The sequence below is a fragment of the Pantherophis guttatus genome, chromosome 1 (genome assembly GCF_059756535.1).
Source record: "Pantherophis guttatus breed Tessera chromosome 1, ASM5975653v1, whole genome shotgun sequence".
Lineage (NCBI taxonomy): Eukaryota > Metazoa > Chordata > Lepidosauria > Squamata > Colubridae > Pantherophis > Pantherophis guttatus.
Window position 1 is genome coordinate 204,750,056 of NC_142063.1, and position 25,829 is coordinate 204,775,884.

General features: G+C 40.5%; 1 protein-coding gene across 5 annotated transcripts in view; it reads right to left on the reverse strand.

The window, feature by feature from the left end:
- The window catches only part of KLHL29 (kelch like family member 29), a 426,037-nt gene extending 400,715 nt beyond the window's left edge, over positions 1-25,322 (reverse strand). The window contains exon 1 of one of the 5 annotated variants that reach the window (XM_034432194.3): positions 24,832-25,322. The gene's annotated coding sequence lies outside the window, so the exon portion shown is untranslated. The remainder of the gene's footprint in view (positions 1-24,831) is intronic. The other 4 variants (XM_060689303.2, XM_060689304.2, XM_034432195.3 and 1 more) reach the window with 4 other exon arrangements.
- Between the last annotated feature and the right edge of the window lie 507 nt (positions 25,323-25,829).

Genomic DNA, 25,829 nt, shown 5'->3' on the forward strand with positions numbered 1-25,829 from the left:
AAGACTGTGGAAAGTATTGAAAAGAGAGGAATTGCAAAATGTTGGAGTGAATACAAAGTACCTCTCTTTGAATTGCGAAAGCAACATATTTTGCAAGACTCACATAACTGCTTCAGAAGTTGCATCTGGCTGTCTCTGTGTACGGGTCAAAGTACCTCCTTTGGATGCTTTTCAGGTCTTACTAGAGTCCTATACTCACTTTTGCATTTATTTCACACAGCCACTCACAGAGTTTTTCTTGAAAAATGCCTCCATCATATTTAGGTTCATAATGGCTTACAACTGCATTGGCTTTAGAAAAATTTCTGCTTCTCTCCATTTAGCATAAATTTTCCATGAAAAGAAGGAGAAATGCATTTTAAAATGTTTGGTCTTTTCCACAGCAAAAACGAGAAGAAAATAAACTGATAGGAATGATTTAAAGCTTAATCTTCTCCACTGGGTTGAGCGTATTCTTTACATTTAATCTTCTTTACAAAATTATGAATTTTGTAAAGAATAGGAAATTTACATTTGCGATTCTAATTATGGAACTCTGAATTGGAATTAGAATTGCCCCTTCTTTTCCAATAGCTATCTTTAACATAATATGAAAGCAAAAAGGGGAAAACATTACTAGCTAGCTCGCTCATAGTATGCAAAACCCAACACCCCTAGATAGAAATTCTAGCAGTTTAATATTTTTAAGACCGGGTGGGTAAAGGGAAGTCACCAAGACAAGTTCCTAAAGGTGGGGAAAAAAAAACATTTTCCAGAACTGATGGAAGTATTACAAGGTTTAGAAAAATATCACAACTTAAGATAGGCTTTTCCTGTCTTGCTTGCAGGCTCTGCCATCACAGTCCATCAGATTGGCTGGCACTACAGACATAACCTTTTCAAGTGGTAACCTGAAGGAAGTAATTTATAGCTCCATCTTTGTCTAGTCTTAAATGTAGCTGAAAATTGGTTTCATTTAGTGATTTACTGAAGAAGTTTTAGTGGGCTTTTAGACCACTGCTTTCAGTTTTTCAACTAGATTGTTCTATATTAACTATCTCAATCACATTGTGGAGGCTTTATGGAGAAACAATATTCATAATTAAGATGCTATCATTATATTTTAGAAACAGATTAAAGAAAAAACAACACTCAACCTATTTTTTGTAAGAAGCCCTGAGTGCAAGTGAGAATAGTAAACCAACAATATCCAACAATAGTCACAAGTACTAAAAAACTGAATCAGAAGTATGTGTTTGTTTACTAACCAAGGAGAGAAATAACCTAGGACTAAGGAGAAATTTCCTACTGGTAAGAGCAATGGAATAACTTGCCTTTGTTGTGGGTGCTGCATCACGGGAGGCTTTCAGAAAGAGACTGGACAATAATTTATCTGAAATGGTATAGGGTCTCCTGCTCAAGCATGGGGTTAGACTAGAAGACCTCCAAAGTCCCTTTCAACTCTATTAGTTTATGTTCTATGCTACCTACCTACCTACCTATCGATCTACCCTACCTATCAGCTGAACACTGTTAGAAAAGATAATGCCCACCATCATTCATGGGAACAAAAATGGGCAAGTAAAGGTAGTCCTCCACGTATAGCAAAATTGGGATCAGAATTTCCATTGCTAAGCAAAGTGATTCACATGATCTTGGAGATGTTGCAATACTCATAAGTGCAAGAACTGGTTGTAAGTCTCTTTTTTCATTACCATTTTAACTATGAATGGTCACTAAACAAATGGTTGTTAAGTCAAGGACTACCTGTAACTCTCCACTTCCTGTTTATCAGACTCATGAAGGTATCTGTTGGCCCTTGTAAGAAACAAAATGTTGAACCAAAACAAGACATAGTCTGATCCAAGTGGTTGTTCTTATAGGCAAGCTAAAAGAGGTAAGAGACTATATTTATGGAACCTAGTATATCATAAAGAAGAGTCTACAGGCACCCAAACAAAGTGAAAAACTTTAAAAGGGGAAGACATCTCATTAGTTTCTGATGGTGAGTTAAGAACTATGATCTGTCCACTCCACCTGCCTGCTCAAGTCCTCTAGAAGAAATTGAGGGGAATATTAAAACAGGCTGATTTCTTAATGTTTGTTGCACTTCTTACTCAATAGAAAATGAGCTAGACACACTGTCCCAAAGGGACATACAGCAAACTCATAATGAAAAAGGATCAACAGTAACTATATATCATGGCCAAAATTATATGACACTGATAGCTAAAATGTGTGTGTGTTTGTGTATATGTGTGTGTGTTTGTATACATTTATCACTGATAATATATAGTTACATATTAATATATTTATTATGTCAATGAGAAATTAGTACAGATCTAGTCAAATGTGTATTCCAACAACACTGTAAGCTGCATTTTTAGACTTCATGAATTCCAGAAGACATTACTGGCAATAGGGTTGGGAAATACAATTCACACACTATAACGATATCCTAAAAAGGCCACATATCAACATTTAAGACATTTGGCATCAACCAATCCTTGCTATTGCTCCCAAATGAGGATACCTAATAAAAATTCAAATGCTGCAGTGTTGCCTTGTAGAAATCTTATTATGTGTACATGACAGTGTCATCTACAAATTGTTTGAAAAAGCTCTCTGGCACTTTCCTGGAGATTTTTCAGCAGAATCTACAGATTATTCTTGAAAACTTTATACTTTCCCATATCCTGAGTGTATGTGTGCATGGGTGTGCGCTGGTGCATGTATTCATTTGTTCGTTTGTTCAGGCTATTTTATATACTCTGTTGTGTTATCCATAGCCAGTATTAATCTGATACAAGAATTAATGTGTACATAAAAGTTCAAGATGATGATTTGAATCAATTCTATAGAAACGGGGTGCCCAACCTGTGGGCCGTGACTATTGGCCACATGACTGGCTGGCCAGTGTGTGTGCGTGCTTACGCACACACATCCCACTCGTGCTAGCCTCGCTGCAAGCACCATGCAGGCGCTAGCATCGTGATGCCATTAGCATCACCACGAGCACCACACAGATGCTACCGTCATTACAAATGGCACACACACGGCTCCGCTCACTCATGCGGGTGTAAAGACACCTGTCTCCATGTGGTGATCAGATGCCAAACTGGACCTAGGAGTACTTTTTAACACACATAGCATTAAAATAATGTCTCCTGCATTGTAGGGAAGAAAAATCAACCCTAGTAATATTCTGCTGTTTGGAAATGAAGTACAATATTTGTCCAGGTTAAACTGCTGAATCTTAAGAGATTCAGACTAAGGAATTATTGAATCAGCAAATAACTGTATTTCTTCCACTATAAAACTAAAACAAATACTGTAGATGCTTTAAACTTGCTCCCATTAAGTAATATTGTATACATTTATGAAATACCATACAGTTTAGGGATACAGTATGCTTGGTAGTTTCATTTGAACGTTTTGTTTATAGCTAGTTATCTTATTCAACTATGGATGTAATTGATTTAATTTCTAACATTTCCTTTTACATTTCCCTTGGTTGATTGGGAATCAAGGGATTAGTATCCATTGATATTAATCATTACTGAAAATAGCTGGATTGCAAGCAGGGATTCAACCTTAATAGAGTAAGATTTTTCTCTCATATCAAGGAATTACTATATAGGCAAATAAAAAGAGGTTATTTAAGCCTTCCCATTCAAATAAGACTCTGAGCCACTGGCTATCTAACTAAACACATTAGATATCACAAGTTTGCTGTGGCAAGTATAAAGCAACAAAAGATTGAGGCTTGCATATTACTTATTTCCTTGTTTTATTGGTTTGTTCCAAATATCACAATTTCTAGTTGTATCACATTTTATTTTTATAATCTGATTTGTTAGCTGTATTTTAAGCACACCACAATTTCAACATTCAAATAAATGGAACACTGCAACTTAAATAAGCAAACAATGGATATCGCATCAGATTAAAAGAGGAAAAAAGAAAACAATGTTGTAGAAAACCACTACAAATACCCTACAAACACACAACTTTCCAAAACACAATTTGAAGTTGGCAAGTAAATAAAGAAAAGCTGAAACTTAATGAAATTTAAATATATTGATTTGACAAAGGAAAATAAAATCTTCATTTTTATATTAGTTCCACATAATGTTCAGTAATTAAAGACAATGAGCTATTTGATTATATTTATTTTGAAATCTGTTATCTATAAGCATTAATCAAATCTTTAGAATAATATACATATTTTAATATTGGACTTACTTTATTACTGTTCTGTTATTCAATTATCACATTAAAATGTGTAAAATTGGCTAATTTATTATTATAAAAATCCCTCAGCTTCATGCAGCTCTATTTTTCTTGATACTTTTTTTGGGGGGGGCATTTTAAACTAGCTTTCTTAATAGCTCTTTTTAACTACAAGTATAAATCTTGTTGCTTCGTATAGAACTTTGAATCTCTTCTCCATATTTTATTCCATATTCACTTATATTGCATAGGGAATTTCATGATATTATAAGAATAGCAAGAACAGCTATTCTTGTAAACTATTAATTATCCAAACGTTAACTGTTCCCAAAGCTTCAAGACTTCCTTATCTTCCTCTTTCTTGTATAAAAATTATCTTTCACAGCACTTCCAATAGTTTCTCTTTTTTATTAAATACAGCAGTTTTTAAATCTAGGATGGATTAACTTTTTGACCCATTGAGATATATACTGCTTTAGTAGTGTCAAGCGTCAAGCAGCACTCGACATCATGACCACGAATGCCATGAACACAGCGTCCTCCCGGGGGGTGGTGCGGGTGCGGGAGGCACGGGGTGATGGTGATGGGGTTAGGGTCCACGGCTAGGAGTCTATGGAGCACGGGTGCTTATTGGGGATCACGGCGGAGACCTGGTAGTACCGGAGAGCGGTCGGCAGTGACACCAACGGAAAGGAGGCAGCCGGTGCTGATGACGTCAGTACTATGCGCCCGGAAGGTAGCAGCGGGAATTACGATCGCACCCAGCTGTCTGGGGTTTGAACTCTGCTCTATAAAAGGACGCTGCAGTTAGCTCCCGATAGCCGTGTCTTTGCATTGCTTTGCATTCCGGCTTCATGAACGAGCTGACATCACTAATAAACCAGGATACACCGCTGACCGTCTTGAGTGTATTTCTTGTGGCTTAGTGATCGCGGGCTACCGGAGGCCAAGAGAAAGGCCCAGCTCCTCTCTCTCGTCAACCAGACGTTAAAGCCGGAGCGGCGAGATGGCTGAGGGGGGTCTCTGCAGACACGCTGCCTGAGGAATTGCTAGAGAAGGAGGAGGCGGCAGAGGATACGGTTGTTGAAGTGCCCGATACAAGCGACCAGCCGGTGGTGCGGCCGAAGCAACAGGATCCACGGAAGGAGGTAACCACGGAGCCACGGAAGGAGACGGGGCTCAAGGACCAGGAATTGCATGGACTCGGGGTGGCAGCCACTGCTGGTGTCAGGAATTGGTGGCATAGTTCGGCCCTGGCTGGCACACGGGTGCAAACCCCTCCCTATACCGGTGCTCAATTCCAGGGGAAGACGGGGAGTAGAGCTACTCCACTAGCCCGGGAGCAACCACTATGGACGTACTGCGGGACAGGTTCAGGGAGGCCAGCATCCAGGACGCGCCTTCCTGGCAGCCCTGGGCACCCAGTATAGAACCATCTGGTACGTGGCAGGGGCCCATGGGAAGTGGTTCTGAAGGCAGACTACGTATCGCTAGCCCTAAGTTTAAACCCGAACGACGGCCGAGCCGAGCCAGCGGGGAGCACCTCCCAGTGAACACCGGTACCAGTCTGTCATACGGTGGGGACGGTGCCCGCGCACCAAGAGCGGCTGCTCGACCCAGTAGGGAAAGAGGAGCAGATCATGGGTCCGATGGGCAGCAACCCTGGGGGGGGGGGTTAGGCCACCGCAGCCCCGCCAATTAGACCCGTTACCACAGTGGGACCCCGGGGTAGGACCCCGCAGAACCATTGGGGCTTACCCCCGGTGCAGGCCACGTTTGATGGGACATCAGAGAAGGTGGCGTTATTCCTTAGTCAAGTAATCAGCCATATGGACCTGTATGGCAGATTATATCCTTCACAATGGTCCATGGTGGTTGCTGTGATGGCAGTGCTCACGGGCGAGGCTGCAGACTGGGTCGCTGACCTACACAGTGAGCACGCCCGTGAATTGACAGACCTCGGGTTATTCCTGGAGACATTACGAGCCCGGTTCGAAGATGAGACCCGAACCCAGGTGATCGAGGGGGAACTAAATAGGTCTGAGACAGCGTGGCTGCCCGGCTAAGGATTACATCAAGGAATTCTGCAGTTTGGCCGGGAAACTGCGGTCATGGCCGGAACGCCTCCTTATCCATCAGTTTCAATCAAGACTAGATAGGGAGATACGCCAGGCATGTGTGTATCGGGGTTTAGGACCCCGCCTGTCAGACTGGTACAAGGCGGCCGTTGCTTTAGATGTAGGTCTCCGAGAATTCAGGCCCCGGTGTGTGAGTCAAATACAACAGAGGCGGGGTCCCATTGGGCGGTCTAATGAGAGGAGCATGGCTAGACCGCCCCCGTTTGTAGGGACTGGGGGTGGTGATACAGGCAGATGTCCATTCCGTTGCTTCTGATGCAATCAGGAGGGGCATAGGGCGGCCAAATGTCCCTTGCCGCCATTGCGGATGTCCACCCCAAGACCGCAGGGACTGAGTACCGTGCCTAAGGAGCGGTCTTTACGAACACCGGAACAGTCCAGAGCAGCGGCCCATGCCTCCCTGTTAGAGACAACGATGCAATCCACCATTAGTGGTTCGCCTGGGATAGCTTGTGTTCCCGAGACCATTGGAACTAGCGAGGATGATGAAGACAACCAGGACCCCATGGTAAGTGAACCTATACGGCCTTTCCTGATACCAATAGTCTTACGCCACCCTACAACAAAACAGGAGTGCAAACAGGAAGCATTAATCGATTCTGGGTGTACTAGGTACCTTATCCGCCGATCTGTAGCGGAAGAGTTGAGGCTCCGGATATTCACTCTGCGCACCACTATTAAATTCAAACAGGTGGATGGAACGATTCTCGGCGGAAGGCCAACTGCCCATATAACTGAACCAGTCATTTTAGGGATAGGAGAGCACCTGGAGCTTATTTGTTTTATAGTCATCACACGAATGATCGAGACTGTAATCCTCAGGCTTGCGTGGTTGGATAAATGGGAGCCAACCATCTGGTGGGAGGGGGGCTTCCGCAAATTACGGCTTCTGATAACGGCGGAACCGTGCACTATGTTACAACATGGGGTGGGGACTGGTCAGGCATACCCCCAGATATATAACAACCTTGCCCAGGTGTTCAGCAAAGACAAATGCAACGTTCTACCACCGCATCAAGATGCGGACTGTGGGATCGAACTGGTCCCCGGAGCAAAACTACCGAAACCTCGGATGTACTCAATGACACCAAGGGAGCTAAAAGAACTGAGAGAATATATAGACAAAAACCTGGCGAGAGGCTTCATACGTCCTAGTCGGTCACACCTGGCAGCCCCAGTTCTTTTCCAGGAAAAGAAGAATGGAGGATTACGTTTATGTGTTGACTATCGGGGATTAAATGCTGTTTGTGTTGAGCCGTTATATCCACTACCTTTAATAACTGATCTGTTGACAACGTCAGCTACCGGAAAAATCTTTACCAAACTAGACCTCCGTGAGGCTTACTATCGGATATGTATACGCCCAGGAGACGACTGGAAAACCACCTTTAATAGCCCTTTTGGGAGTTACCACATCCTTGTGATGCCATTCGGGTTACAGGGTGCTCCGGCCGTCTTCATGCAACTCATCAATGGGATATTGCATGATTATTTATATCGTGGAATTTTGGTCTATTTAGACGATATACTCATTTATTCAAACACACTGGAGGAACATATCCTGTTAGTTAGACAAGTACTCACCAGGTTGTTGGAGGCATGCCTGTTTGTTAAGCTCTCGAAGTGTGAGTTCCACCGTAAGGAAATAGACTACCTCGGTTTCAGGATTAAGGACACAGGGATACAAATGGACCCCAAAAAGGTATAGGCAGTATTGGGCTGGCAGGCTCTGCGGACACGGAAGCAGCTGCAAAGTTTTTTAGGCTTCGCAAATTTCTATCGACGTTTCATCCCGTTTGCTAAAACGGCATTGCCATTGACGGATTTATTGCGCACAAAAGGAGCGTCACCACCCGGGGTTAAACCCAAACCAGGACACGTTTTGCCTTGGACCTCCAAGTGCCAGGAAGCGTTCGAGACTCTCAAAAGCCTGTTTGCCAAGGAGACTGTCCTAAAACATCCAGACACATCGCTACCTTTTGTTATACAGGTTGACGCTAGTGATGTAGCTGTTGGCGCTGTCCTCTTACAAAAAGACACATCCGGTAGGCTAAGGCCCTGTGCATATACCTCACAGAAATTCACGTCATCTGAAAGAAATTGGGCTGTTTGGGAGAAGGAGGCCTTTGCCGTAAAATGGGCGATGCAGACTTGGCGGCATTTATTGGAAGGTGGCATACACCCATTTGAGGTTTGGACAGTTCACAAGAACCTAGAGGCCCTCCAGACACCTCGAAAATTATCCCCTAAACAGATTAGATGGGCGCAATATTTCCGACATTTCTGTTTTTCTCTGAAATACAAACCTGCAGGAAAAATGTTTTTGGCTGACGCCCTATCCCGTATGCCGCAATACGGAAGCAAAAGAGATGATTCGTTACAGGCTTTGATACCACCTGTACAAACGGAAACATGTGCTGTTGGAACCCGACGAACTGACAATTGGCCACCTACATTAAAGAAAGCGTTATTATCCGATAGTTGGCTGTTAAGCAATCAGTCAGCGCTGACCCACCGAGACGGATTGGCATGGTGGAGAGATAGGTTGTATGTCCCTGTTGCACTGAGACAGCAGATCCTGAAACAATGCCATGATATTAAAACTGCAGGACATTTTGGGTTCCTAAAAACGTTACATTTGGCCAGGAGGCAATTTTGGTGGCCTAAGATGCGTAAGGAGATTGAAAGATACGTCCAGGGCTGTCATGTTTGTGCCGTCTCCAAACCAAGACCCGGAAAGCCGTTAGGGCTACTTCAAACAGTAGCAGAACCTAGCAGACCTTGGGATGAAATCTCAATGGACTTCATTGTAGACCTCCCTAGCAGTAAGGGTTGTACCGTAATATGGACAGTGCTCGATCTTTTCTCAAAGCAAGCACATTTCATTCCTTGTAAAGGACAACCATCAGCACGACAGTTAGTAAAAATGTTTCTGCAACATGTTTACCGCCTACATGGGGTACCCAGGCGAATCATATCGGATAGAGGAGTGCAATTTGCGGCCAGATTCTGGAAGGAGTTTCTCAGTGACATTGGTGCCACACAGGGCTTAAGCTCTGCCTACCATCTCAGTACGAACGGGGCTGCAGAACGAGCCAATGCCATGGTAGAGCGTTATTTACGCTCATATGTGTCATATCAACAAAAAGACTGGGTGGATTTGTTACCATTTGCTGAAACGGCTTATAACAACTCTGTACATCGTAGTACCGGATATACCCCATTCCAGGTTGTTATGGGAAGAGAGTTTACAGCTATCCCCGAGTTGGATTTCCACACCCCCGAGACTGCTACTCCCCACAACTGGTCCCATAACGTACGGAGACTATGGCCCCAGATAAAGGAAGCCCTAGACAAGACATCAAAAGAATATAAACACCAAGCGAATAAAAAACGATCCACCTGTCCATCTTTTAGAATTGGAGACCAGGTGTACCTATCAACCAAGTTTTTACGGCTACGAGTACCAAGTCGAAAGCTAGGTCCCAAATACATAGGCCCTTTCACCATAATAAGGATCATAAATCCAGTAACGGTCATGTTGAAATTACCACCCTTGCTCGGAAAAATCCATCCGGTATTCCATTCGAGTTTACTAAAACCAATTAGCAAACCTCGTGCTCCACAAAAAACCCCAGGGCCAGTAATGGGAGCACATTACGAAATCAGTGATATCATTGATTTTAGATATCATAGAGGCCGCTTGCAATATCTGGTTAGGTGGACAGGATATCCCGACACAGAAGCTTTCTGGGTTCCAATAGATGATATAAACGCTCCGCGTCTCCTAAAAAAATTCCGTAGAAACAACCCTCAAAAACCATAGCCGAAACGTAAACGTTAACGACTGTTTGTTTTTTGTCTCCTTTAGGCGGATACTTGGTAGTATCCTGTCGAGGACGCCTGTCGAGCGTCAAGCAGCACTCGACACCATGACCATGAACACCATGACCACGGCTTCATGAATGAGCTGACATCACTAATAAACCAGGATATACCGCTGACCGTCTTGAGTGTATTTCTTGTGACTTAGTGATCGCGGGCTACCGGAGGCTAAGAAATAGCTGAAATAACTCTACATTTTACATATTTCAAGAAACATTTTTCTTTTCTTCACATACCAATAATTCTGACCATAAAATAATTTTTCAGGTAATCATTCACACATTGTAGCTTCTGTTTCAGTTTGGGTCACTGAAAGATAAGATTCAAGATCTCTGACTATCTACAAATTATTTAATGGTACTCTTGCATTTTCAAAAGCAAGAAATATTAGGAAAAATAACAGCTTTTGAGATGTGGTAAATAATTTGGCTTTCTAAGATTATCAAATATACTACATAACATCTTAAGGAGAGTCTATTTATTTCAGTAGATTTCATATGAGAAGGTATTTAGACAAATGTAAAAACAAAAACATAGGATTAGTAAATTCTTACGTATTCAACCCCAGTAACCTCAGGGGTGTTATGAAAATTATCAGCAATTACTGAAAAAGGAAAGAAGATGTGAAAATCTATTAACCATAAAAAAGTGTTTCTATTATGTTAGGAAAAGAAGGGCATAGATATATTACAGGTATTCCTCGACTTACAATCCTTCGTTTACCAGTCCTTCAAAGTTACCATGGTGCTGAAAAATGTCACTTACAATCAGACATTGCATTTAAGATCATCACAGTCACATGATCAAAATTTGGGCAGTTGGCAACTGACATTTATTTACAATGATTGTTGAAAGGGGTTTGTGTGTGTCACATGAGCACCATTTGCAACCTTGTTAGTGGGCTTCCAACAAGCAAAATCAATGCAGAAAGCCAGATTCATTTAATGCCCACATGGTTAACTGCAGCAATTCACTTAATGGCCATAAGCAATAAAATTGAGTGTGACTGACTTAGTGATCATTTCAGTTCCATTTATGGATGTAAGTCGAGGACTACCTGCAGTTAAAATTACAATCATTTTGGTCTTCTATAAACACCAAGAGAGCTTTGAGCTCCAAATTTACTGATAAGGAGGAGGCACCGTAATTTAATACTTTTTTCTATTTCAGCTCCTGTGTGGCTAGTCTTTTGCAGACAAAAGGCTTCCCATATTAAAGGAATCCTATATACTCTGGTATGTCTACAGCAACCCTAACCTGTAACACATAAAACCACCTTTAAGCCACCCGTGGCTGATTTAAAATTCTTCAATGTCAAATACTACTCTCAGTAGTGTTAAAACACCTCAAGATGAGGTTATGGTTAAGAAAGAACAAAATTTCTCTGAAAGGTTACTTTTCATTTTTATTATTTTACAAAGAAGTAGTTCGGTTAGTACAGTATCAGGGCCCTGGGAAATTCTATCCTACCAATGCACAGCCTTATAGATTACATTCTGGGTGCCACTGTCTGATTAATTCCCTACCACATGGCATCAGCAACATTTGAAGACATCTAAAAGTCCAATCTACATAGTTATATTAAAGTTCATTAATTGAAAAGAGTGATGCTGCATGTGCCTATTTCTCTTTCTTGGGAATAACTCACTTGCTTAATGATAAATACATTTTTAAGATGGTCTGAATACCTATTTGGTGACCTTATATGATGTTTTAAGGCAGCTAGTGTGGGTTAAACAATCTTTCGTTACAAGTATAGTACAGTCCAATGGTTATTTGAAAGTCACATTAAATCAATCTGCATCAGATTGCAACCAAATCAACCTCTCAAAAATAATTGGTCTTTAGCTTCCATTATCCCCTGCTAATATAATTTTTGCCTGTGATTGCTATAATCCTACAGAGGCAGTCCCCAGATCAAGAACATCTGATTTATGGACTACTTGTACTTACAACAGGCTATTACTAAAAATGGCAGACAGTATTGTCGTTCCTTGAGCTGATGAAACTGTGCAATGTTTTTATAACCTGCTGAATTGTATATTTGTAACATGCAGCCTGTTGTAAGTACAGGTAGTCCATAAATGTTGTCAACAGTTCATGAAAATATTGCATAGTTTCTGAGGTTCACTGTTCAAGAAGGATCATCACCTGCCATTTTTTGTACAGGTAGTTCTCAATTTACGGCCATAACAGAGCCTGCCCAATATAGTCATAACTCATGATAGTCATCAATTGGGTCACTCACATGACCAATCCAATTTTATGACCATTTCTGTGGCGGTCATTAAGCAAACACTATCTTTATAATGTGATTATCGTGGCCATTAAGCAAATGCTGCAGTCATTAGGTCAACCAATGGTTCATTATGGGCCAGTTATGCTAAAGCACAGAATTAAAATGTCTTCTTGTGTGACCATGGGATATTGCAAATGGCTGTAAATACAGCCCAGCTGCCTAGTACCTGAAGTGTGATCACATGACTGCAGAGGAGCCAACTGTGGGAACATTGAATCCAGCTCATAAATATTCCCAGGGAAGTCCACTGTAACAACGTCTAAGTAACCAATCATATGAAGAGGACTATGTGTAAATAGACAATCCATTCGTAGGTGCAAGTACCGACTTACATACAAATTCAACTTAAGAAGCCAACTTGTTCTTCACCCGGGGACTGCTTCAGTGGTGGGTTGCCCCCGGTTCGGACCAGTTCGCAAGAACTGGTAGCAAAACCGGTGGGTGGTCTCGCCCACCACCCCTGATGTCATCATTGGCGATCTGCGCATGCACAGAAGTTCTGAGCATGCGCAGAAGCTAGGTGGCACGCGATCCCGTTGCGAAACGGTAGTAAAGGTAAGTAGAACCCACCCCTGGACTGCTTGTATAAAATTCTCTGGAGAATCTTAGTAAACATAGTTAAGTCTTACTCCTAAATAAAGATACCATCATAATGTGCTCAAGAATTTTGTGAAAATTTCTCCTCACAAATGAAGGTGAATATATGTGTCCCAGGATAATGATGCAGGATCCAATCTAGGTCAGTCACTGGGACCAGAGATTTTGTCTTCCAAACTTGTGGACTTGTGCTGGAGACCATCCTCAGGGAACTTCTCCCTAGTCAGCTTCTAGCTAGAGAGAAGTTCCCTGAAGATGGCCTCCAGCATGAGTCTGAAAGATCAGAAGACAAAACCTCTGGTCCAGGTGACTGAGCCAGATTAGATATTTCTCCTCATTTTGAAGCATCTTGTAGATAAAGAATGGATTTTATATATATACTTTTATAGTTTTTTTCTGGCTGATAAGCTTTTTTTGAATGCAGAGAAAGGAGGAGAAGAGAGTCAGAAACAGTGTTTAAGGACAAAGTGTAGTTCTCTGTAGGATAAGCAAGACTTGTGCCTATGCATATACCTCATCCTCTCCCTCCTTGCTGTGTAAATATATTCCTATGATATTTACACTGTAGTTTTGAAAACATATAAGGCCAGCAAATGCAGTAAACTGGGATTTAATATCACCTCCTTTGTCCTTTTATCATGTAAAAATGACATTAAGTAGAGTTGATAAGTCAAGGCTGTGTTCCCTAGGAGAGTAACCTAGTGAACATTGGGATTTTTTTTAACCCTCCACTTCTACAAGGACAGAAAAAGAGCTGAACTCATAGGGGGGAATCTAATTTCAGAAACCCTCTCTAGATCTCAAAGTGATTTCTTTGGGGTTTTCCTGTCTACATTATTTCCAGAACTGGTTGTTAACTGGAAAAAAAAAATAAGTCGTTTGGGTAGATTTAAGGCCACTTCCATAGGCAATTCTTCCATCACAAAAAATTAATATGGTAAACAAAGCACACATAATTCTTTATAACATCAGCATTTTTATTACATATAGCAAAGGGATACAGCAAAATGTTGTTGTTGTTGTTTTCTTATTTTGTACTGGACAGCAATGTTTTCTTCTACATAAAATATCAAAAAGGATATATGTCAAAGGAATCTGCAGTTACAAGACTCACAGTATATATTGCTATCCATTTTGATAAATGTAAATAATACCTATCATTCTATGCAACTTTACCTATGTGTCAGTTATTTCTGAAAACAGTGAAACCTGTGAATAATTCTATGTAAAAACAACCTTACTGGATCAGGCTAAGGCCTAATTTAGGTAGCATTTTGTTTCCCCAAATAGGCATTGAGATGCCCCTGGGATACATGGAAGCACAAAATGGAGAGATAATCCTTCTGCCATTGCAGCTACTCTGCAACTAGTATTGGAACCACACTGCCCATAATCTGAAGATGACAATGAGTCATCAAGAATCTGACCAACATTGCAATGGAGTTTTGGACTGGACAAATGGCTACCCCCACCATCAATAGGGGAAAAATAATGAAAAATAATGAAAACTGAAGGAATCGAGGTGCCCTACGTTATGGGAATAAAGTAGAGTCTGAATGAAGATGATAAGTACAAATACCTAGGCATCCTTCAAGCTGAAAGCATCGAGCACACTGAAGTCAAGACAAAAGTTGGAAGCAAATACATTAAGAGAGTGAAGATATCTTAATTCAGTGGAGAAAATGTCACAAATGCAATTAACACCTGGGCAATTCCAATCATTAGATACACAGCTGGAATAGTAGACTGGACTCAAGCAGAACTAAAAGCCCTGAATAGGAAGACCAAAAAAAATAATGACAATAAATCATGTCTTTATTCATGCAGTGATGTTGACAGACTTTACTTACTGGGAAAGCCCGTGAGTATGTAATGTTGCAACTACACCAAAAAGTTGAAGAAAAAAGGATTTTGGAAAAATATCGGAAGGACAGTAAAGATGATCCACTGAAGCTAGTATACCATATAGGCTTACTGAATATTGGAGAGACCAAACTGGCCTACAAGAAAGACTATATGAAGAATGGAAAAGAGACAAAGTATTGTATGGCCAATACATAAAAAAGTAGCAGGCAAAATAGATGACAATGGCAATGGTTAGGGGCAGAAAAATTAAAGAAGAAAACAGAGGGGCTAATCCTGATTTTACAAGACCAAGCCTTAAAGAACAAATGCATACAAAAACTGAATTGAGAAGACAACAACAAGACAGCAAACACTGCCTCTGCAAAGAAACTGAAGAAGATCGTTCAGACTGACTAGAAACAACGGCATGACAAAGTAGCAACCATGGTGCATTGAAAGATCTTCAAGAAATGCAATTTGCCTACAAGCAAAAGCTGGTGGGACCACAAAATAAAAAAGTAATAGAAAATGATGAAGTTAAAGCGCTCTGGGGTTTTAGAATTCAAACAGCCAAGCACCTACCACATAACACCCCAGACTGAATAACTGTTGATAAGAAAGACAAAAAAGTCTATTGGACTATTGGATGTGGCAGTATCTGGAGTCGGCAGAAGAGAAGAGAAAGAACTGGAGAAAAATCATAAAATACAAATACCTGCAAATAGAACTAGACCGACTATGGCGAAAGAAAGTCAAGATAAGATCAATAGCAAGAGGCATCTTGGGTGCAATCCCAAAACATCTGGAGCACCACTTGGACACCATCAGCATTCACAAAATTACCATCGGTCAATTTGCAAAAGTAGTGTTACTTGCAGCAGACTTAAGAAGTGGATAAAACTGCCAAATCTAGTCTAAACATCTGACTGTCAGATTAGTTATAACAATAATGAAACAAAAAAGCAACAAAGCAGAAAATAAAATACCTCAGCTTAGTAAAATGTATGTGGTCGCTAGGAATCAAAAATTACTTCATGGCATATAATCAATCGATTATGATATAGCACCCAGAATTCAAGGAAAAAGTATGTTTATATACTGCCACCAGAAAGAGGCAAATGTTAATTTGAAAGTCTTTCGGTATTTTAAGCAGCTCCATGCAACTTAGAGCAACAAATGTCTGGGGTGTGTGTGTGTGTTTTATAAGGAAATTCAAAGCCCTAAAGTAAAATGTTCAAGTATGAAGAACTTCAATATGGGATTTTAGCTATCAACTCTCCTCTGGCATATATTATAAATTCCTCACCCCAAATTTTCTGTCCCCCCCTCCCCCCAATACTTAGCATTCCAAGCTCACTCAGCCCACCGTGAGCCATTTGGGGTGAAGTAATTGGGCATTGGTATTTTTCTGTACTTTCTTTTTTAATATAATCTGTATTCAAAGTTTTAACAATAATAAGAATTAATATAAACTGAAATACAACAGAGAAAACAAAATGGAAAGAGAAATTAAAAAAAACTTACTTTCTGGAAGTCCCTTAAAAACTGGTTTTATTGTCAGGTTTCGGGTTCTTAGCGAACAGGCGAGATCTCCTCGCTGATCTAATCTCTACTGTGCCATATATTTTTCTAACTTTTTAATAATGATTGGGGGGGGGTTGTTTATTGTTTTATGTCTTTGTGTATGCCACCCAGATGCACTTCATTTGAGATGGGTAGCTATATAGATTAGATATATAAATAAAAAGAGAAACCTAAAAAATCAATAAGAACAAAAGCAGAAGGAAATAGAAAAAAAGAGATATAAAAATATATAAAGATGTGGCTTCCTATTCTTCACAGCAGTTAGAACTACAATTATATTTTAACCTCTCTCTCTCTAATGTACTTCAACAAGCTTTGAGATTCTCACAAACCTGTGGGTATATCTCCCTCTTGTGTACAGATAGGACTGTTTTGGTTACATAAAGATTTTATTTTGATTTTTTGGAAAATTACAATTAGGAGAAAAAGGGACCACATCAAAACATGTTGGTTTTACCTAGAGTTCATCATGTGCATTTCTATCCCAGTGTGACAGATCTGCAAAAAAAGTAGGACAGAGAACAACAGCTTAGTCTATTTAGTCAGATACTCAGACTAAGGCAGGAATATGTTCAACATTGATATTCTCTCCCAAGTGATTATTTTAAATTTGTGGATTTGAAAAACAAGTGTTATTTCTATTACACTGTTCAAAGCAGCCACGCTATGCTTCTAAGCAGCCTCCCTTCAAAACCAAGATCTGCTTAGCCTTCTTAATACTCTTCAACCACTACAGCTCAGAGGCTAAAGCTATCTTTCCCCAGTCCCTAATTAGACAACCATAATGAAATCTGTTTTCCAATTTAGCACTTTAATATATTCCAAAGCACAATGTTCTCGTAATGGATTTTAACACATTCTTACAGCTCAGAGAAAATAATAGATATGGATGACCATGAAACACAACTGAACAAGCTGATGTCTTCTCAGAAACATTTCAGTCCATGCTTCAAACCAACTCTTTATCAGGACAGTCTTAATATTTATATATCTCTTAATGCATGGGTGGAAGTCAGTCCCTATAATTTTAGCATTTTGAAAGCATTTCAAAGCAAATCACAGTATCTTTGGCAGGTTTTTTAAGGTACAAATCCAGGCAAAACCGGTAAGCTATTAAGTCATTTTTCAGCTGCCCTATTATCTAGAAAATGGATCATATATTTTTTAATAATCACTTTCAAACATGTACCATATTCAGCTTAATTTCTGTGATACACTGCAATCATGATAGGTATCAATTTTTCCTTATAGTTAACATTATATACTAAAATAAAATCTGTATAACAGGAAGTAAATAGAAGAAAAAATAGACAGAGCAATTTCAGAAAATTGAAGAATAGTTAACGCTACATACAGCAATACCATTGAGGAACTGGGTACTGTACTGTATACTGGGTACTGTAACTGGATACTGTATCTGCTTCCCCCAGTTACATACCCTGAAAGCTAAAAGTTGACTGTTGTCATAAGATAGAGACCAGATCCCATCAAAGATCTAAAAAAAATATATGAGAGTGGTAGCATAAGCTAACCAAGGAAACCAAAGGATAACAGCAAAATCAAGAAAAAATAGGAAGCCATGATAAGCTCTTGTTATATTATTTGATCACTTTTCCACGTGTTCTTACTCCAGCAATGTCAAACTGAATATCTGTATTATAAGTTAATTATGATCCCTATAACTTATTTGTTTTCCTATGCAAGCTATTATTATTAAAGGAAAAAAATAATGATGGGTGGTAACACAGGAGCTATTTCTTGTTGAATTTTACACTGGCTTTCTCACAAAAGAATAATTTGGGGATACTGATGTTTTCCCACACTGTGGATCACATTTTTGTCAACACAAATGATGTTAAATGTTGGAAGCTCCAAACGAGATTAAGAGAAAGAGAAATTGGGTAGATTGTAAGTGGTTGTGGAAATGGGCTGAAGTATACAGTACCAGCATTTCATAAAATATTGTGGTATAATACTGCAACAACAGTGGTCTTTATTTTCTATTGAGAAAGAAAGAAAGGAGGGAGGGAGGGAGGAAAGAAAAGGCAGAGGTTTTTTTGGATTCTATCTGGGCTACGGATTATAAAATAAATTGGGAATTCGGATTTTTTAATTTGAAATGCCTCTCCTCTGATAATATATAATCATATAAGAATTGGTACCAGCAAATTCAGTGTTATCTATCCTGATTTGTTAAAAGGTAAATGATGAAATTTAATGTTAAGTGAACTTGGTTAACTTAACCAAGATAAAATGTAGAACATCAATGCACCAGTAGTTATTCAGTCAGTCCTTGAACCAAAAAAACCCCAAAAAAACTCACCACTAGCCAAATTCCAAGATGAATTCCACAGGGAATACCTGCAATCTTCTGGTGACGGATCTTGAAGTTTTCTGGACCAGTGCCCACAAAATAGAATAAACTGCCGCAATGACTTGGGTTGGCTATTTTCCTAAAGACTAACATCTCCTACTTTCAACATTGTTGTGACCAGTAAAATAGATGCTATGGCAACAGCTGGGCTATTTTATAACACTGCTCACCTAGTTCTATTGTTCCTGAACTGGGAAAATATTCATCACTGGATTACACTCCATGAGCTCTCCAAATATCTACTGGAAATCCACTAGACAAGATGGATTTAAAGCAATAACTCCCAAAGTTACTGATCTTCTTTTTCATCTAAACTAGCCTATCCATATATAATGATCAAATGAATAAATAAATCCAGATTAAAGAGGCTACCATCAATCAAGCTTGTGGACACAGTTCTGCTTTTCCTATTCTTACCACTACCTTCTCCAGTCATTCCAAAGATATTTTTATTTTGAAGGGCTCTTTTGATCTAAGAGCCAGCTTATGACCAGATCAGTCATCAGGAATAGTTTTCACTATGTTGATCTTGCCAAGATGGCAACTTTTGAATCCAGACCAATTGACAAGCATATTATTTCTGCATTAGATATATATCACGTTGAACTCACAGCAAACTAGAAGGAAATTATTCAAACTAACATTGAGGAAGACTGTTTTACTATGGTTAGAAAACAGGGTTCAGAGCCATCCAAGCTGATTCCTTAAGCATCCTTGGAAAATTTAAAAAGACTATTACGCTTTGACATATTTATACCCATATTTCCCATATGTGTATATTAAACACTTTTTCACCATAAAGAATCAAATAAAAAGAAACTTTGGAAAGCGGTGGACTGAGTGATATAATTAAGCTACATTTAACTGATAGACCAATTTGCTTTGCTTTAGTGGTGAACATGCTAGCTTAGAAACCAGGAGACTGTGAGTTCTAGTACTCCCTTTGACATGAAAGCCGGCTGGGTGACTTTGGGTCAGAATTCTCTCTCGGCCCAACCCACCTCACAGGGTTGTTCTTATGAGGAAGAAAGGAGACAGAAATTTTAGGTATGTTTGATGCTTTGAATTACATATAAAAAAGATGGGATAAAAATTGTATTAGTCTAAGAACTAACTAGTTTAAAAAATAATTTACACTAACTCTGTATCATGCAAATTACCGATCTACTCTTCAGTTCTTCCAAAATGGCTACTTTCTTTTCAGCATCCTTTGAAACACTCATCTTAGTGCATAAACCTCCATATCTGGAAGGAAAAGGCAACCTTATTGTCATGTCATGCCTTCTGGGTGCACAGTAAAACAGCTAGTCATTTCTTATCCAATAATTTTAAATTTAAATGTAATGTGCGTTTCTTGATGGTACAAATCTGATCGATACATGTTAATTTATAACTCAACATTTTACAACATCAAGGAGGGCACATTTTTAGATAACACAATTTTCTTACTTTAGAAAAGATTTCATAATTCTCATTATTGATATTCTATTGCTGCCTCTGTAGATTGACAGTAGGAATGTCCATTACTCCTTTATATTCTGCCCCCAACTGGCCTTTGCTATATTATCTCCCTGACTTAATTAACTCTGCCTGGCTTGACTCATCTCCATCACTGCAAAAGGACAGAACAATCTTGCCTAAGCTATGTATTCAGTCAGGGAAACAGACTCTGAAAGCTCAAAGTTTCTAACAACATCAGTTGGCACTTAGCCTGGACAAAACTATTTTGATAAAATGAAAAATGTAAATTATGCTAATGTTGCAGAGGATGCTCATTGATAATACCAGAGCATTGTTTCCCCCAAAACTATTAATATTGGTTTAAATCTATGTTAATAAATTATAATTATTTTTAAACAGAAGTAACATTTTCTTTTTTTAAAATAGGAAAGAAAAAAACTCATTTTCTATGATGTTAACGTTTCTACACATTTGGCACCAACATTTGCAACTATTATAAAAAAAATTCTCACAGTTGTATTTTAATCCCTTCATTTTAAAAAAGTTTTAAAAGAAATATGTAATAAATTATTTCTTTCATGTTCAGATCAAGATATCATAATTCAAACTCAGAGTATTTTACATTATCACCCATTAATAAGTCAGAAATAGATCTTTATAGAGTTGCATTCTATTGCACTGTAAGTAGATCATGAAAGCAGGTTATTTCCAATCCTCTTGTTTCCTTTAAATAGTAAAGTTACAGCAGAATCCAACAGGCTGTTTTTCCTCCATAAAATATTGTCTAAGTAGAGAGATTATTTTGATATTTAGATTTTAAAGATCCTTTATGGAACTCCAATAAAACTGCAACCAAATTTTGGACATCTTAATAAAAGTGAAAATCAGTTCATGATAAATTATATAACCGGAACTATATTATATTTTAAAATATATGCAATCAGTGTATCTTTTAAAAAGTTTTGTGTATATATACATTAGCGTGGCAAAGAAAAAAATATGGCCTTTATTTCAAGAATATTTGTTCCTAAAATAGTTAAATATAAAGGGTATAGGGAAATGGAGAGAATACAGTAAATGAGGCTGAAATGAAAATGATCACACAGAAGCAAAAAGCAAAGATATGTGCCACAGATCAAGATGCAAAGAAATTATGGCTAACATTAATAATTACAATACATAATACAAAATTATGGAACTTCTGCCCCGTAAGCAGATGTCTGTGAATACATGGCAATAATGCTATTGAGCTGTACATAACAGGGAATTTTCTTTCCCTATGATTTCTTCAATACATACTTGAAAAAAACCGGGGTGAGATAGCACCATTAGCATTTTCATGTTGCTAAATACACAAAAACAATGTGATTCTTAATTTTTAAAAGGATAAAAAATGGCTCAATATCTATTTCCCTGTAGCGTATGACTAGAATCACTTTCAGTTTTTTCCATTAAAGTTACTTTTATGTGTGTATTATTTACTTGGAACATGCCATTGCTTGGATTATACAGGAAACCTTGGGGTATAGGGCTGGACTAGATGACCTTTTTTACTTCAATCCTTCTATACTACATTTAAGGAAGAATTCAGCAACACGAGAAAGCTTTTTATTCTAAGCAAGGTTTTTCCATAAAATCAATTTTGCATGCATTGAACATCTAAAGTTTGGATACCATTCATTAGAAACACAGTTCAAAGAAACAAAGAATTTGAATTCTACCCTCCTTACCACTATTTGTTCAGGTGAAAACCAGCTACCACTGCTCTAATTGTAGTCATGACAACCATAAAATATTCTTTTCCGGCAATAATTCCAATTGAACATTTGTTCATGGCTTCTATTGTCAAGAGAAAGCTTAAAAAACTATGAATGTAGCGCTTAAACTATTCTACGCTAGATGGTACTGGAAATTTTAGCTCATATAAAACTTTCAAATGCACTGGTTCTTCTGAAGTACATATTTTCAGAATCATCCAAGGAGCTATCATATAGAATGCCCAATTTATCTTAAATTTTATCAAATGATAATGCAGCTGACAAAACTTCAATTAAAAAAAAAGTTATAGTAAAATTGCCATATTCTAAATTTATTATGTCCATTTCAATACTTAACTAGTACATCTCTTAAAGATATTCATTCCAAAGAAACACACTGCCTATATTGGAAGGGGACCTTTTCACAAAACATTATTCTAACTACTGCACTGATTATTAATTTTCTTTTATAGAAGCCAATATATTAATGCCATACTTCATTGCAAGCTGGGAAAAACTCTCCCAGAGACAACCACGATGAGGGGGAGGACTCTTTATCGAAGAATAAAACCTTGCTTCTCATGCAAATAAGAGCAGGTAACCCACTGTGCATAACTAAAGTTTCAAACAGCAGAATATCAATAAAATATGATTATATATCACTTTATAAAGTAAATGCTATTGCTAGTTTAATCCTGTCATAATACTGAGCTACTGCTGATTTATTAAAAAGGATTCAAACAACACTGCATTTTTTTTATTTAAAAAAAATCATACTACTGAAGGGGACTTAAAACTTTCAGCTCTTTGCTTAATTTGAAGAGACAGCTAAGTGATACCTGCAGTCTTAAAGGCATACAGTAAGAGCCTGTTTTAGTAAACTCTCAAAAATAAACTCTGGCGAACGATAAGTCAAAGGAGGATAGAATAAATTAGCTTAAGAACCAAGTAGTAATAGAATAACATTTACAGTCTTAAATACTGGACAATTTCACAAGTTCATCTATACATTAAATATGTCAGTAAGGATTGTTTGCAATTGTTTAGATTACAATATATATTTTTAATCAGAGAAGAACAAGAGGTCATGCTTTCATAATACACTGGTGGGATGGGGAAACACAGAAAATAGATAAGAGCCATACCAGACCCTGATTTCTTTAAACAGTAAAATGTTAATGGCTCCCCATGAAGAGAACAAGAACACACATAGTCTTAACACTATTAACAAAGCTCCATAAAAAATGTGTGTATGTGAGGGAGAGAGATCTGATCCATAGATACAACTTCTGCCAACAGAGACACAGTACCTCTGAGCCCAGACCTATCTACTTTCAAGTGAGACTCCTCAAATTTGACAGAATTTATTGAAAAGCATATCAAAGACTCCACACTTTGGGATTCGTTTCCAACAGTAAAAAGTGGGTTTCAACTGTTACAAAAACGTAACAATTGCCTCAAGCAATTTCTGGACACACCTTCAACCTGACACTGTATACATATTGGCAGACACCAGGTACAACAAAAGGAATTCAGTCCCTGCCCTAAAGACACCTAAACCACTTTAAGGAAGTAGACTAGGATTGAGGAGGGGGCGCAGGAGGAAGGGATAGGATTGAGACCATGGGGGGGAAAGCCAGGTCAAAAAGGAGATAGGCAACTAAGGCTAATACCTGGAAGTTACCAGACGCTGGGGTTTTATTTATTTTTTTGAGTGCATTTAAACAAAATCATCTTTTAAAAGATCCATGAAAAGTGACCGATGGGCACGAAGAGAGACTTGCTCCAGAATCAATTCCGAGGTGGGAGCTTGTCATTTTTTCTTCCTTTCAAGATAGCTTTAATTAAAGATAGCCTCTGCCTTGTGGTGATGATGGATGATTTTGCAGTGGTTATGTGGTGTGCGTTCCCATCCCACCGACCCCCCCCCCACTCTTTTTTTTTTTTTTTTAATAAGCCATCTATATAAACGGAGCCTTTTAAAAACACACGTAGGGCCGACAAACAAGATGACAGCCCCTGGTGTCATTTACCTCCTCGATGCGGAGGAGAAAGTCAACCACCTTTTTTTTACATCGTGCGGGGTGAGACGGTGTCTCCAACCCGCACCGGGAGGGAAGTTAAAAAGGTCTGGTACAGAGAGAGAGAGAGAGCATGGCAAAGAAGGTGCCGGGAAGAGACGAGGGTGGCAGCCACGGGGAAGGAAAGCTTGATGTCGCCTCCCGAGCAGATCTCTTCTTCTCCTACATCCCCACCACCCCCCCTCCCAACCCCGCGTCCCCTTAGCCCGAAACCCTACCTCAGAGCACCCCCACGCTACCGCTCCTGGTCTTGCACATCACCCAAAAACACCCAAGCAGGAAGTTTTTTCCATGCAGGCAGCGAGCGCAGGCGCGAGGGGATTCACGAGCCAGGCGTTCAATCCACTGGAGGCGACTTACTCTTGGCAAAGCGGCCGAGGCTCGACTACAACAAGCGAGCCACCCCACGGGGCGCGCAAAGAAGTGTGGCAGCGAGAGAGACGCCTCGGCCAGCCAAGCCAAGCCGGCAGCCTCCTCGGGCTCTTTCTTCCGCGGGGCCGCCACAAGCCCTCCCGAGCCCCCGCTCCTCCCCAACACCTTTCGCGGCTGCTCTCTTCCCACCACCACCACCACCACCACACACACCTTCCGTCCTTACCTTTCGCCCACAGGGCGGGCGAGCAGCAGCGCGGGAAAGGGGCGACACACGCGCGCAAGTGTGCGTGTCCTTGTCGGGCGAAAAGCGGCTTCCTTCCCCCCCCCCCCACCTTCTTCAGGCTGGCGGAGAAGGAGGATGCACAGAAACAGCAGGGGGAGGAGGAGGAGGAGGCGAAGGAGGCGGCGGCTTAGGCATTGCAGCCTCTCTTCCCTCCACCACCGCCACCGCCACCCCGCCGCCGCCAAACCCCCCACACAGCTGGGGCTGCTTTCTCTCAACTCCGCGGCGCGACGAGGAAGAGGCCGAGGCGGCGAAGCTGCAGGGCGCGGAGCGAGAGGAGCCGCCGCCGCCGCCGCGGGGGCACTTGGGCAGACGGAGGCAGCTGGCGCAGAGTCGATTGCATGCTGCTCCCTTCTGGCTCCGTCCTATTCACATACTGGCCGCTTTAGCTGGGGAGGGAGGCGGCCTCCGAGCCCGGACGAGGGGCGGTCAAAACCAATCACGGGCGTGGGAGGGTGGGACGAAGAGGAGGAAGGCGGGACAGGCGGAGAGCTCGGCCCACCCGCCGCTGCCTCTTCTCCGCCGGGTACCCCACCCGCGCGAGGCCCACCCAACCCAGCCTCTTCCCCCCCCCCCCGCAGCACCCCCACCCAAGGGAGGGCTTGCAGTTTGCACCCGAGTGCGAGCAGCACCGGTGGTTTTCCCGGGGTTGCTGCAAGCAGCTTGCGCTCCTGTTTTCCTCTCTCTCTCCTTCTCGGCCTGACTGGCGGCTGAGCGGTGCCATCCTTCAGGCGGCATAGCGTGGGGTGCGAGGCGAGAGGGGAAAAGAGATCGGAGGCAGCGCTTCTGCTGATAAAGTTACCCCGGCGCAGAGACCCGAGCAGCTCCCGCAATTGGCGTGAGAAAAGGGAGCCGGCGGAAGAGCCTCCTCTCCCAGCCCGGCGCTTGCTCCATACGAGCAAGCGGTATTTCCCCGGTCTTTTATTTATTTTTTAATC